The sequence below is a fragment of the Corvus cornix genome, chromosome 20 (genome assembly GCF_000738735.6).
Source record: "Corvus cornix cornix isolate S_Up_H32 chromosome 20, ASM73873v5, whole genome shotgun sequence".
NCBI classification, from domain to species: Eukaryota; Metazoa; Chordata; class Aves; order Passeriformes; family Corvidae; genus Corvus; species Corvus cornix.
Window position 1 is genome coordinate 1,794,121 of NC_046349.1, and position 13,521 is coordinate 1,807,641.

At 42.5% G+C, this 13,521-nt stretch overlaps 1 protein-coding gene across 3 annotated transcripts in view; it reads right to left on the minus strand.

Moving 5' to 3' along the window:
• The window catches only part of LOC104683777 (agouti signaling protein), a 39,471-nt gene that overhangs the window by 8,943 nt on the left and 17,007 nt on the right, over positions 1 to 13,521 (minus strand). Inside the window, exon 3 of one of the 3 annotated variants that reach the window (XM_010390739.4) lies at positions 2,949 to 3,029. The exons of the other annotated variants lie outside the window; for them this stretch is intronic. The gene's annotated coding sequence lies outside the window, so the exon portion shown is untranslated. The remainder of the gene's footprint in view (positions 1 to 2,948; positions 3,030 to 13,521) is intronic. 3 annotated transcript variants of the gene reach the window in all.

Consider the following 13,521-nt stretch of genomic DNA (forward strand, 5'->3'; position numbering starts at 1 on the left):
GTCTCCCCCAACCCAAACCATTCTGAGAGTCCGTGATTCATTCCTGGATCTGTTTGGGCTCCATTGGGATTTGCAGGGAAGCATATGCTGGATCCTTTGTGGTTTATATATCCGAATGAGCTGAAACTGAAAGGGATGTGTGTGACCCTGGAGTTTTACAGGGGAGGATTAACCTCTGGGGAGGAAGTGCTGCTGTGTGTGGACTTGAAATGCTGCACATCTGGAGTCATTCAAAGCAGATGTGAAAGTTCAGACCCTGGCTAGGTCAGAGCCATGGCTGTGTGTAGGAGTCTCTTTTGAACGAGTTGATTCAAATTTTGTAATGTGAGACGTGATGAGCCTTTGATTTGATCCTGAATCACCTACTAGAGGAGAAGGTGCCTCTTGTTTGTTTTGTCTAGAAATTCCAGTAACCGAAAGGAACAAGTCCTGCCATGAGAATTTTTTGTTGTGATGGTAAAATTGTGGGCTTGAATTTTCAGCTATTGCAGTTTAGTAAAGAATCAAGGTGACATGTGTGTATTAATTCTCTACCTACTCTCATCTTGCAAACTCTTGTACAGAAGCTCAGCCCTTGCCCATGGCAATTGTCCATTTATAATGGGAGTATGTGAAAATATTTGCTAGGTCAGGACCCTACCCTGATCTTTTTCTTATCTTCGGAAGAGTTGCCCTTTTACTGGCTTTTTCCCATCTCCTTTCACAAAAGATGTCCAAACCTCCCTGAGATTTCTTGATGCTTCCTAAAGACTGCCCTAACACACACCTACATGTGTAAATAACCATTTAGGTCATAATGTTCAGGTCGCAATTAGAACTTCTTTTCATGTAACTGGTTTTACCAACCTGAGTATCCCTGGTGATGTTCATATTCTAGAGGTATATGTTTACAAGTCATAAAATAAATAAATAATTACTTGTGTGCCCAAAAGCTTGTCTATGTTTTCCAAATATACAGTTGGTCAAATATAATATATTGCCTAAAAATCTTAGCCTGCTTAACATTTAAGTTTGCTGATTTTTCAGATCTAGGCTTATAGGGAAGAAAGAAATTTTTTACAGTGAGGGTGGTAAAACACTGGCACAGGTTATCCAGGAAGGCCCTGATGCCCCATCCCAGGAAACATTTGAGGTCAGGTTGGAGGGGTCTTTTAAGTAACCTGGTTTAGATGAAGATGTCCCTGCTCATGGCAGGGGAGTTGGACTAAATAACCTTTAAAGGTTACTTCCAACCCCATCTATTCCATGTTTCTGTGACACAGGGCTTGTCTGTGGCAGGTGGATGGAGACATTTGGGCTCTAATTCTTTCTTTTGCCTGAGCTGGAGTGAAGAGAGCAAGCTGGTGAGCTGGAAGCTGTTTTGCTTTGCACATAGTGGTGTTCATGCTGCAGATTTTGCTTTTTTAAGCAACATTTTTAAGGAACATTAAGTAACATTCGTTACAGGATATGCTCTGTGAGATTCCTAAGATTCCTGTGCTGTTCAGGTCAGCATGTGCTGCCCACCTGGAGTGTTGGCTGTCACAAAGCTGCCTGATGGACACCACGTTGCCATGCCCCAATGTACTGTTTAAACAAGCTTCCACCCCAGCATGCTGTTTTCATTGTACTTCATTGTCTTTATCTCAGCAAAATTGCCAATGGATATGATTTAGTTGGAGCAAACAGTAAGATTTTACAGCTGACATCTCTTCATTTCAAACAGCAACACCTGAATGATGGATGGGGTGGAAATGTAAACCTGGCTCGTTTTGAACCCTGGTGCACGTGGGGGTTTTTAGCCACAAGCACTTGGGTGGTAGGGATTGTACAGGCCTGGGGTGAGTGTTTGAACCTGGAAATTGCACACGTTGGTGAATAAGCATTTGATCTGCAAAATTCTACCCACTGGCTGGAAAAGCAACGCTCCCTGGAGCAGTAGGATCTGTGAGGTGTGAGCGGCTGAGTTCATGGAGGAGGGAAGGAGGAAGAAAGTGGAATCAGAAGTGAAGCAAAAAGGTGTTCATGGCCCCAAAGCTGCCAGAGCTCGAGGAGTGTTTGGATAACACTCTCAGGGATGCACAGGGTGGGATTGTTGGGGTGTCCTGTACAGGGCCAGGGGTTGGACTGGATGATCCTTCTGAGTCCCTCCAACCTCAGGATATTCCATGATTCTATGATTAATCTTGGGTTTCCTCTTTTGCATCGTATAGCAAAACCCTTCCCTAAGTTTGTTTTCTCTTTCTGGCACCAAAGAGAGGTTTACTTTTCCATTTTGCCCATTATTTCCCTTCTGGGACTCATCAAAGGCTGATGAAAGCAATCGAACTATTTTCCATACCTCTAGCTATCTTCACATCTGTTTCTTTCTGAGCACTTAAATTTAAAAGTTTATTTTCCTTTTGAGCCCCTAACAATTTAGAAGTAAATAGCTTTAATAGTGGAATCTTGAGAGGGTTCCCATTTCCTCAATGTTAAAATGTGTGAGGAGAACTTTAAAATACGATTTTTAAATTTTTGGAGACTTAGTCTTGCCCAGCGATGAAATTTAAGCAGTGAACTTTAGCTGCAGTTTAGCAAGTCGTGTAAGGAAATTGTTAACATGTTGCAGTGGTCTTGATTGTCAAGGGAATGACAGAATTCTATTTAAAACCAAAACAAAGGCAGACACTTTGAAAGTTTGTTGACTGTCAACAGAGATCACAGTACCCTTTTCTGTACCATTGCCTCTCTGCTTTGGATTATTATATTCAATATGTAAATAAGGAATTTTAATCTTTACCCCAATTGTTGCCTTTCACAAGCATTTTTCCTGACTGTAAATTTGGAAAATGACATATGGTGGGAAACAACTTCTTCCTAGTTTTAGTCAATTTTTTTGTGGTGTCATATTAAGTCTTCATGGAAATTCGGTTTGTCTGGAAGCACCCGACTATATTCAACACTTGTGAGGAGAACTGATTTCTTACCACAGCTGGTTTCACTCTGTTCAGAGATTTATCTTCATCCACAACAGAGTGAAGAGTGTGAGACGTCCCAATACGAAAAGTCTGCCATGAACACCAAAAGGGACAAGTTGAAATTTTCTTAGACAGATTTTCTGACAACTTCAGACCGACTCATAAATAAATCGGCATCTTTATAAAGAGCTGAAAACAGCTGCTTGGAAGAATGAGATGTTAAAGTAGGCAAACAAAGACCTATAAAATACAGAAAACCATTTTAGAGCACTCAGTAAATCTTCACCTACACTGGGCTGCTGAGCTTCTGCTTTGGAAAGGATCCTGGAATCATTAAGGCTGGGAAAGAACTCCAAGATCACCAAATCCAGCCTTTGACCAAACACCACCATGCCCACTAAACCATAGGAGAGGACAGGGAAAAAAGGGAATGCAAGGAAAAAAGCTGCTGCCTTGAAAGGTGTTGAGATTTTTAGAGGGTGAGAGACTGAAAAATTTGGGAAATGAAACATGGAAGTTAATGGGATGACTGGGGATCTCCTGAGGGAATTCCATGGTCACCTAGAACCGTCCTATCCAGTCTGCAGAGCAATCCCACCTCAACCATCAGGTTTCAGCAAAGGAATAGCAGCAAAAAGGGAAATGCTGTGTTAAGGGGCACGTGGAGGGAAAGGAATGGATCCCCCTAAGACAAATGGGAATCAGCAGTGCTCCAGGCAGAGCTCTGCTGGCCCAGCCATAGGGGCTCCTCTGCCTTATAAGTTTCCTAACAACAGCTCAGGACTGACTGCACAGAATGCACTACAAAGATAGATGCCTTTTCAGGGCTGTAAAGATGTGAAAACACATGAGGAAAACCAAAGAAATAGCTGCTCCTCCTCCTCAAACAAAATAATTTAAATTGAAATTGATGCAAGCAAAGTGTCCCCAGAGAAGAAACCTGGTGCCTCTGCTTGGATTCTGACCTGAATCTCACTGAATTTCAGTTTCACTCAGTGCTGGGGGACTGGGCTGATAATCTCAGTGTCCCTTTTTGGCGTGGACCTGCCATACACCTCTGAGAGAAAAATGACAGGGCCAGACCTTGCAGAGAGCTTTTGGTGTTTGGGTGGATACCTGAACTCCTCAATCCCCTTTCCCATGCCCCCCTGGACAGCTCTTTGCCATCTCCACCCAGCACATCTGCCTTTGTTTTTCACAGTATTAAAATAAGCGGAAAGTTGAGTGAGACCTTAATGTAGAAATGTGACTCTGCAGATTAGAAATACACTCAACACATGCTCAATTCCAGCTGGGTTAGGGTGGGGTCTGCCCTTTATGTGTTGAGGTGGATCCTTGGAAGCATGAGAAGGGAAAAAACAGCATGTTTCTGTTCCCCTGTCGTGTTCTGGTCTTAGTTCTTAGACCATTTGGGGATTAAATTTTCATGCTCTTCAAATCCAATTGTAAAAAGCAAATTCTTGAGCACATCCAAATATGAATAAAAATGAAAGGAATTACTAATTTTGCAGGGACATGGATGCCCCATTCCTAGAAGTGTCCAAGGCCAGTTTGGACAGGGTTTGGAGCAACCTGGTCTAGTGGGAGGTGTCCTTGCCCATGGCAGGGGGTGGACCTGGATCATCTCTAAGGTCTCTTTCAACCCAAACTATTCTGTGATTCTATGGTTTTATGATTCTACACCACGGAATATGTTTTCCTCAGCATTTGGATCTATTCATATTTTACTCAAGTTCCACTTGGCAGTTGTGGCACAGTTCCTGTTGCTGGAGGAGGACCCAACCAGGTTGTTTTATACAGCCTGCCCTCAGGCTGAGGTGAAGGGTTTCTCTGGGATTGCTCATGAAGCTCAGTTTCCAAATGTTTTGTTTTCTAATCTTTTCACCTCCAGTGACTTTGCCAGGAGAGGGGAAGGCTATTTCCCAGTAAGGGAAGTCTCTGTGTGCACATCCCTCCCTTCCATTTGACCTTCAGTGCAGATTCAGTACACGTGGCTTTTCCCTTTGGGAGATATCCCATGTATCCCCATCTGCTACTGATCATAGTAGGAAACCCTCAATATACTCTCAGTTTTCCTCTTTTCTGCAGCACAGTGAGATGCAGGATATATAAATACCACTGCACTGCCCAGAGAGAAGTGTCATGGCCACTGCCAACCCCAGTGCTTGAATGGACACCTCTCTGCAGGGTTTGTGTTTCATTAGTGCAGATCACTGGGGTTATTGAAATATAGATTTAGAAGAAACATAAAGATTTTAGTTATAGGCTAGCTGTGTTGGAATGGGTGGAATAGGAAAGAATTTGGGCCCAGTGAGAGTTAATTAAAATAGTTAGGAGAGCTGGACCTGAAATAGGGTTTTAGATGTTAGTAACTGATTACCAAATAACTGATGATCTGTCATTTGCATGTTTGCTTAGCTGTGCTTAGAATGAGGAGTAGAAACATTGATAAGTTGGTGTAGGGAACAAGGACAATTACCAATTTCCTCCCTTTGTGGTAACCTGTCCAAAAGTCACGCAAGAAGAAACTTACAGGTCACTAAAGTAATTAGGATTGTTAAAGTTCAGAGAAGCAAAAAGGTCAAAATGAGGAAGATGAGTTACTTCATCTTTCTTGGGACCACTGACCCAATTTGAGACCACCGACTCCATTCAGGATACACACTACGCATGCTTAATGACATGTAAGCTCATTTCCATATGAAGCGGAGAATGGGAGGTGTTAATGTCATGAATATTCATTTGTATTTTGGATATTCATAATTTTTGGGAATAAAAGGTATCATGTTTGCTTGTATCGGGGCCCTGTGTCTTAGGGAGCTATCCCACACAGTGCCCGGTGCCAAATAAAACATGCACTTTCTAACTCTAAACTGTTAGAGAGTTTTTGTCTGTCTCAGTTGAATATCGATATTAGATCGATATTCATATTTTGGTAAATCATTTTGGTGCCCCAGGTGGGACCCTGCTCAATCTGGCTGTGGGGTCAGGGGTCTGGGGACCCCCCTTGGGCGCCTGCCCCACACTTTTGGGGAGAGAGGGCTCCTTGATCCTCTGACACTCCAGGGAGAGACCAGCACCTGCCAGAACCACGGACAAAGAGGTATGTTTGAAACTGTTAGAGAGTTTTTGTCCGTTTCAGTTGGATATCGATATTAGATCGATATTCATATTTTGGTAAATCATTATAATTACCCCAGCACTCCAGCTCTGCCAAACTTGGCTGTTCTGGAAGCCATGAGTAGTACAGTGCTAATCCCACTGGGTTTTGACATTGAATCAGGAATTCAGATTAACCTTTACACGTAACTACAGTAATCATTGCACAAATGCTTTTACACAAGCCACAAGAGCTGTTGTGTTTGTTCTGAACATGATCCCTTAGTTATGAGTCAATGATTATTGATTCCACCCCTCCATATATCTATTTTTTGTTATTCAAGAGACAGGATAAATGTCACTATTGGATTGTCCCATTTGTGTACTTATTTCTGGGCATCATTCATTCTAACTTCTCTTTTCTGATTTGCTCATAAAAAACTGCCCATGGTTGTGGAAAGCAGGTTCCAAGAGTGTTCCAGTCTCACATTTCATTCATTATTTCAGGTCCTGCCTTTGCATTTTGGCTCGTTTTAAAAAAAAATACAAAGCACTCAGTTGTGGTGCTTGGGTCTAAATATAAACTAGGTGTGGTTAGAACTGATCCATGTGCTGTCTATGGAGACAGCCATGTCTGTAGCTGAAAAACAATTTTTTTCAGACTTTCAAACAAAATCAGGTCCAAGTCTTTTTTCTTTTAAGTGTAACAGTTGAAGCTCTTTTTACAGTTTTCCTCTAATGCCTCTACTTAAAACTACCAGCTAATGTTTTCCTCCAGCCTATATAATTTCCCTTAGGCTTCCCAGGAATGACCCTGGAGGAAGAGCTGCAAGTGAAGCTTGGTGCTTACACTCCTTCCAGTCAGGGATTTCATCCACGTGCCCAGATGCTGCCAGAGAGGGACATTTCTGCTGCCTGTGCGAGACCCTCGCTCGGAGCATGGTGGGATGGCAGCACACCAAATTCCTCCCTGCTGTGGCCAGGTGGCTGAAAGAACTCAGCTTTCCCTTTTAATAAAATGGGTTTAAATCCTTTTTCATCTGTATAAAATGGTTTCATCTGCACTTGTTTTCAAGCAGAAAAAAAAAGGACATGAATTTCTGGGATTAGGATTGCTATGGGATGCCAGTGCATTACATCCAGATTTCTGCTTCTTTTTCCCTTTAAATTGAAGCCTGTAAAATACTATTGACCAAAGTCAAACAGGCAAGTGGTGTTGGAGGGCTTCTCTCAGCTCATTCTCATTCCTTTGTTTCTTTCTCCCAGACTCTGTCTGGTCTTTTGTGTATATTTTTGTCATTCTCAAGTAACAGGGGCCTGGTCCAAGAGGCACTGTCTCTTCTCTAGTTCCTCTGTACCAACCCCACAATCAGTTCACTAAAATGAATTGTGTTTGTTGTACAGAGAGAAGTGCACCAGAGAGAATTCTGTAGTGTTTGATGCAATATGCTGTTTCTGTGCAATTTTAACCTTTTTTTAACTTTCTGAACTCAATCTACCCTTCTTGCTCCTTTGATTTCGATTTTCTGTTTTCTTTCATTTTCAACCATCCACTGTGCCTTGTTACTTTTGACAGAATTCCCTCTAGGCAATTTTCTCTTGCCTGCCATGTATTTAGTTCTTTTTCCTTTGCACTTTTATTGCTTCCCTACCTTGTCCTCAGCATCTCCAGCTGGATAATCCTGAAGAATGAAGCAGTGAAACTTGATGAGATGCAACAGTGCAGAGGCCACATTCAAACACTTAAGCTTGAGAGCAAAAAACCATTTCTGAAGGTAATGACTTCTGGATTTCGAATTATAGATGAACTGGCTGTATTGTTCACAGCATAACCAAGAGCGAGAACATGATGCAGCAGTGTATAAAAAGGAAATTGAATTCCAGGGTGTGTCTAGAGAAGTATTTTGTAACTGCATTTAATATTCTATGCACATACTGGCCTTCATTTAGAGAACCATGTCCAGTTTTGGTCACCCATGTGGAGCAAAAATGTGTGTAAGTCAGAATAAATGCCAGCAAAGAATAATAATTGCCTGAGATAAAAGGTGATCCAGCAACATCTGCAGTGATCCTGCGCTTTACACCCAGCTTCCTTATACCCCACCTGGCAAAAGTTCCCTTTTTTTGCATCAATCCTTCCTATGACCTCCAACTGTGTGGGGCTCCTTGATGCCTACAGAGCAGTTAGGAAGGTCAGACAATATAAAAAAGATTTGCCATGTGCAGGAATATGCAGTGTCAGGCATAATTGGGCTTGCATATATTTAAAACTGCTGATTTACAGATGCTGTATACATTATTGTGTAAATAAATACAAATGCAACCGTTTTTAATTCTCTGTGTGTATGTGAGGGGGGGACAGCTCAGCACAGACTCTTTCGAACCACCCTGTGTGTATTTTTCTCTCACAGCTACACTGGTTTATCAAGCCCCCTGTAATTAGGCATATGTCAGACTGTTCAGACCAAAACCACTTGAGCTTGGATAGGCTGAAAATGAAGAAAACAAATTTCCTTCTGGAGGATCTTCAGCTGAGTTCTCTCTCTCTATGTGCCATCATAGCTCAAATTCCAGGTAAAAAAAGGTGGGAATCACACTTTATGGCAGCGAGGAGCCAAGACTCACTGGCTTTCAGAGATAACTGTGGTAAGACTGAAAAGGAAGAGTCCTCTTAGAAGTAAAACTTGTCCATCACAGCCTCTACAACTCAGGATAAATGACTCTGCTTGTTCTCCTCTCTCCTACTGCCCACTTGGAGCCATCCCTGCTCAGGTGCTCCATTCTTTGTTCAGGATGGACAGAACAAGCAGAGGTTTGAATTACAGGAGAAAAGGTTCAGATGAGATGTAAGGGAAACCTTTGCCATGTGCAGGGTAGGAAAGCACTACAATCCTTGCCTGGAGATAATTATTCAGTCTCCAAAGTCAGGGAGAATTAGGAATGAATTAGATGTCTGTCAGTCAGTCTGCCCTGACACTTCTCATATGCAAAACTAACTCAGATGCAAAAAGAGCCCCCAAACCAGACAAAACCGCACCCTCCCAGGAACTATCCAGTGTGATGGTGGATACAAAGCACCATCAAGGGTTGGATCCTTGTCTCACTTTTCATACAGATGTCATGCCACAACTGAGGATGGAGTGAATCTCCAAACTAGAAATAGATCAATAAGAGAAAGACTAACATCTAAAGAAGTAACTCTGGTGCGAGCTGTGTTCTACCCAGGTGGAAAAGGCCCAGGGAATCAGTAATTCTAAAGCCTGTTTGCAGGGATGGGGATGAATGATGCGGCTCTTGCAAATGGTTTCAGGGATGTGGCCTGTACCAGAGCTATTGTACTGATTACTGTGTTTGCAAAGGCTTTAGAAGTGACTACTGTTATGAATGTATTGTGATACTGGCTTTTCGCATGGTACATAATGTTAGAAAAACTTTACCTAGGTTCTGTAATGTAATACCTGATATAGAATGTCTATTGTTTATGTAGTCAATTTAGAAAAGATAGGCAGAGAAAGCCTTCACGTTCCTGGAATATCTTACCAGAGAAGAAGAACACCAGAAACCAGAGAGAAGAATTTGTGGAGGGAGCAGAGACAGAATGGAGCCAAGGAGAAGATAAGGCTGATGGGATGATACACAGAAACTCCAAAGACTTTATGAATCATTCATGATTGTGATGAATGTGCAATAAGAGATGTATTTTTAAAGCCGATCTTTTGGATGTAGAGGTGTGCCTTTGGCTCTGCCAAAGCACGCGGCCGTAACACCCTTTTTGCTATTGTCTCCTAATTGTCCCTTTTATTAAACTTTTTTTAAATTTTTCAAAAGTGAACCTCTTTTTTCCACACTACTGAACCCGTAATTTAGAGGAACCTTGAGAAAGTAGCCTGAAATCCCCAGAACAAGTCTGGATTAACAATGTGCTGCTAAATACCTTGGAGGGAGAAAAGTTGTAATGAAGCTGCAGCTTGCAAAAGCAAACAAGACCATTGGGATCACATGGTCTGATTTCTTCCAGGACAGGCCGGAGGTCCTGCCTGGATTTCAGTACTTCAGGCTTAGTTGAACCAAGTGATAACATCTCTGGTAATTCATTGCTGTAAATTTGTCTTATTTCAATTTCTAGGAACTGAATCCTTCTAAACCTTCTTCTTCACTGTGGAAAATGCATTTACTTTCTTTTTTCCCCTCCTGAGAGGTGCTTGGATGAGCAAGCAACTTCCTAATAATCTCCCAGCTCGGGTAAACAGGTTGAACCTGTAGAATTACTAAATAGAAATGATTTCTCTTCCAGTTCTTTGGTTATCCACATAGCTCTCCTGTTCAGCTTCCTAAGTTTTCATTAGAGGCAGGGGTAGTGCTCCTTTAGTGACCTTGACTGTGCCAAATAATCTCCTTACTCCACTCTAGTCATCTTTAATCAAGTTCTCTATTTTCCACTCCAAAATTTTGCTAGGATCTGAGTCAAGCCAATGCCCACACAACAACTTAATTATCCACAGGGTCATTAAGTTAGTGATAATTACCTGGCTACTCCCTGTCTTACTGAAAAGGAGCTTCTTACCCAGCTTTACCAGCTTAACAGTTAGCACCTAATTTAAGATGGCTATTTAGCATTCCTTCAAGGGACAGCTTGGAATTTAATCTGTCTCCAAAGAGTATAATTTTGTTTCCTGTTTTTAAGTAATTCTAGCATTCTGTTTTAATACCATCAACATCTTATAATATTTTGTCTATTAAAATGACATGTTTTCCTGGTCCTAGGGTTGTTTGGAGCTGAGGGACAGGACTCTTTGATTGTTTGAAAATGTGCTCTTGCCTTCATACTGAGATTTAGGGTATTTTTTTGAAAGCATTCTTTAAGTGCTCTCCCCTGTTCCTCATTTTTTTTGCATATTTAAGTCTTTCTAGCTCAGTTGGGGGAAATCTAAGTTATAATGATTTCCAGCTCTATGGAACTGTCTCCAGGAAGGTGAGCATGTGAAGAAGGGAAACCAGGGAAGTGCCTTTGAACATTGTATGAAAGAGGAAGTTGTCAAGCTATTGCTGCTCCATTTTCACTGTCTAGAGAAACCCCTATTTTAAATCCTTATCCTTTTGCTGTCTTGTAAGAACTTGCACGTGGCTTTGACTAAGAGACATTGCTTTTTTGACATGTCCTTCCCCTCTCTTCCAATGCATGACTAGATACAGGCTTTACAGGCATGGCTGTGGGAGATTTCCTGTTGGTGTTCCCTTTGAAGCCTCTGTTGTTTGGGACTTTGTTCTATTTGTACATTCAGAAACAAATTGGCTTTTATGTTACAATCAAGTCACCTAAAAGGTAAAGTTTTTTTTTTTTTAATAGAGTATTTGGTCTGTGACTGGTGGAGGCTGATGGTGGATTTGCCTCTGAAATCCTCTGGGCAACAGCAATCCTTCTGGCCACGGTGTTAATGTGGTAAGTAAGAACAATGGTCAGTTTATATCTGGTGGTAAAGACAAAATTAATTTCCTGTCTGGCTTTTTATGCTGATCAATTTAAAGCAACTTGCTTGTCAGTCAGAGGGCAGAGCAGGGAGAGGTGCTGAGGTCCATGTGATACCTGTTGGCAGAGGGTGGGAAGCAGAGTGAGGAACAGGAGCTGTGGTGGCGGCAGAGGTTCCCACTGAGTTGTACATGCCCAGGAGATGGGGTGCAGCTGTGCTGCTTGCGGTGATCAATCCAGGATGTTGTATCCTGGACTTGTTGGGGCCCTGAGTGTCTTTTCCCTGTTCCAGGTGATGGGGCTGGCTCTGATACAGCACAGCTGTACCCCAGGATCAGGTTGCTGGGGGAGAGCTGGAAGGTGCCCCCCAGGGGCTCCCTGCTTCCGTTGGATGCCATGGAGAAGGGAGGAATTCCTGCTTAGCTAATGGCAGACAGACATGCTGAAGGGAAACTTGAAGGGGCTATGACTAAGGGGTTAAATTTAAGAGAATGATGAAAGTCTTTGTGTTCCATGTGTAACGGAGTTTCTAAATATCTCATTCTTTTTCCTGCCTGTGTCCTTGGCATCCTTAGTGAGAGGGTCTGGCATATTAACATTGGTTTGTAAACGCAATTTCTTCTTGAGAACGCCACTTGCATATTGGTGACACATGTTGGCCTGTCCCGGCTGAGAGTGCTGAGTGGCGGGGGGGGGGAAGACCTTCCTGGCTGTGGATGGGGAGAAAAAGAGCTTTCTGGACATTCCTTCCACATCCTGGCAAGGCTGTGTTATCCTGACTGTGGCACAGACAAGTAAGAACACTTGGAACCATTGGATTTGCATGGAGTAGCTGCAAAGTTTATCTGTTGTACTCATGTGCCCCCCCCAGAAATGAGGAAATAGAAAATAAGACTATTTGCGTTGCTCTTGTCTGTATGTGGAAAATCCTGGGATCAGGGACTCAGATGTCATGTCCCATATGGAAGGAAGACATTGGAGCAGTCTTGGGTATCTGTGCAAGATCAGTGGGAGATCTGGACTGTCTCTACAAAGCACTGTGAGGCACAGCTTTTCCAGGGAAGGAGGGAAATCCATGTGTAGAAGTGGGAAGTAAGGATGAAGACAAATGTCTGGAAGTGACATAAATTAATGGACTAGCTGCCCATAGGAGAACAACAAACATTCTAAGAATGAAGTAATGATGGACAAACACCTAAGGAAAAGAATGTATGTTGTGCATTTGGGATGAGAAATGCTGTTCTGGGAAGCAGGAGTGCAAAAGGGTTTGGGATTGTGGTGGAAATGAGCTCACAGTGTTACATTGCTGTCAAAAGTGCTAATGGAGCTCTCAAAGGGGAAAATTGGAGCAACTTCAATAGGAGGGGGAATATATGTTTGAGATCAGTGTGGCTGTGAATAGCCAGAGATCTGCCGGGATGAACCACGCTTCTCACAGAGATATGATGGAACTCCATTTATTCTACTGTCAGACCCATAGTTATACCCTAATTCCCCAAGCACGCATAAGCAAGCTCCATACTATTGGGTTACAGCTACTGTTCACGCGGCCTTTAATAGCGAGTGATTGGTTACAGATTAATATGCACACAACTAACTAACATAAATCTTTCTCTTTCTATGGTCAGCATCCCCCTCCCCAACATCCTGTCGGCTTGCCACATCAGCATTGCTCTTCTCTTTTTTCCCTAGTCAAGGACAGTTCACTAATATAGCCTGGATTGTGCACGTAGACGTGTCCCTGTTCACTCAGCCATTTCTCTACAATTCCTCCTTTTTCTTCTTGCATAAGCCAAGCTCGATGAACAACTTTCTCTAAAGCTTTCCGTATGCACCCAAAACCACAACAAATTATTATTGCTACAATTACTAGTGTACCTAGCAGACGTAATCCTTCTTGAACCAGGTTTCCTAACCACCCTGTCAGACCAAGCGAGGACAGCCACTCAGAGAAGCTGTCTGTATGGATCTGTATCTTCTGAAAAGCATCTTGCAGTTCTGAGAGCTGTCGATGGA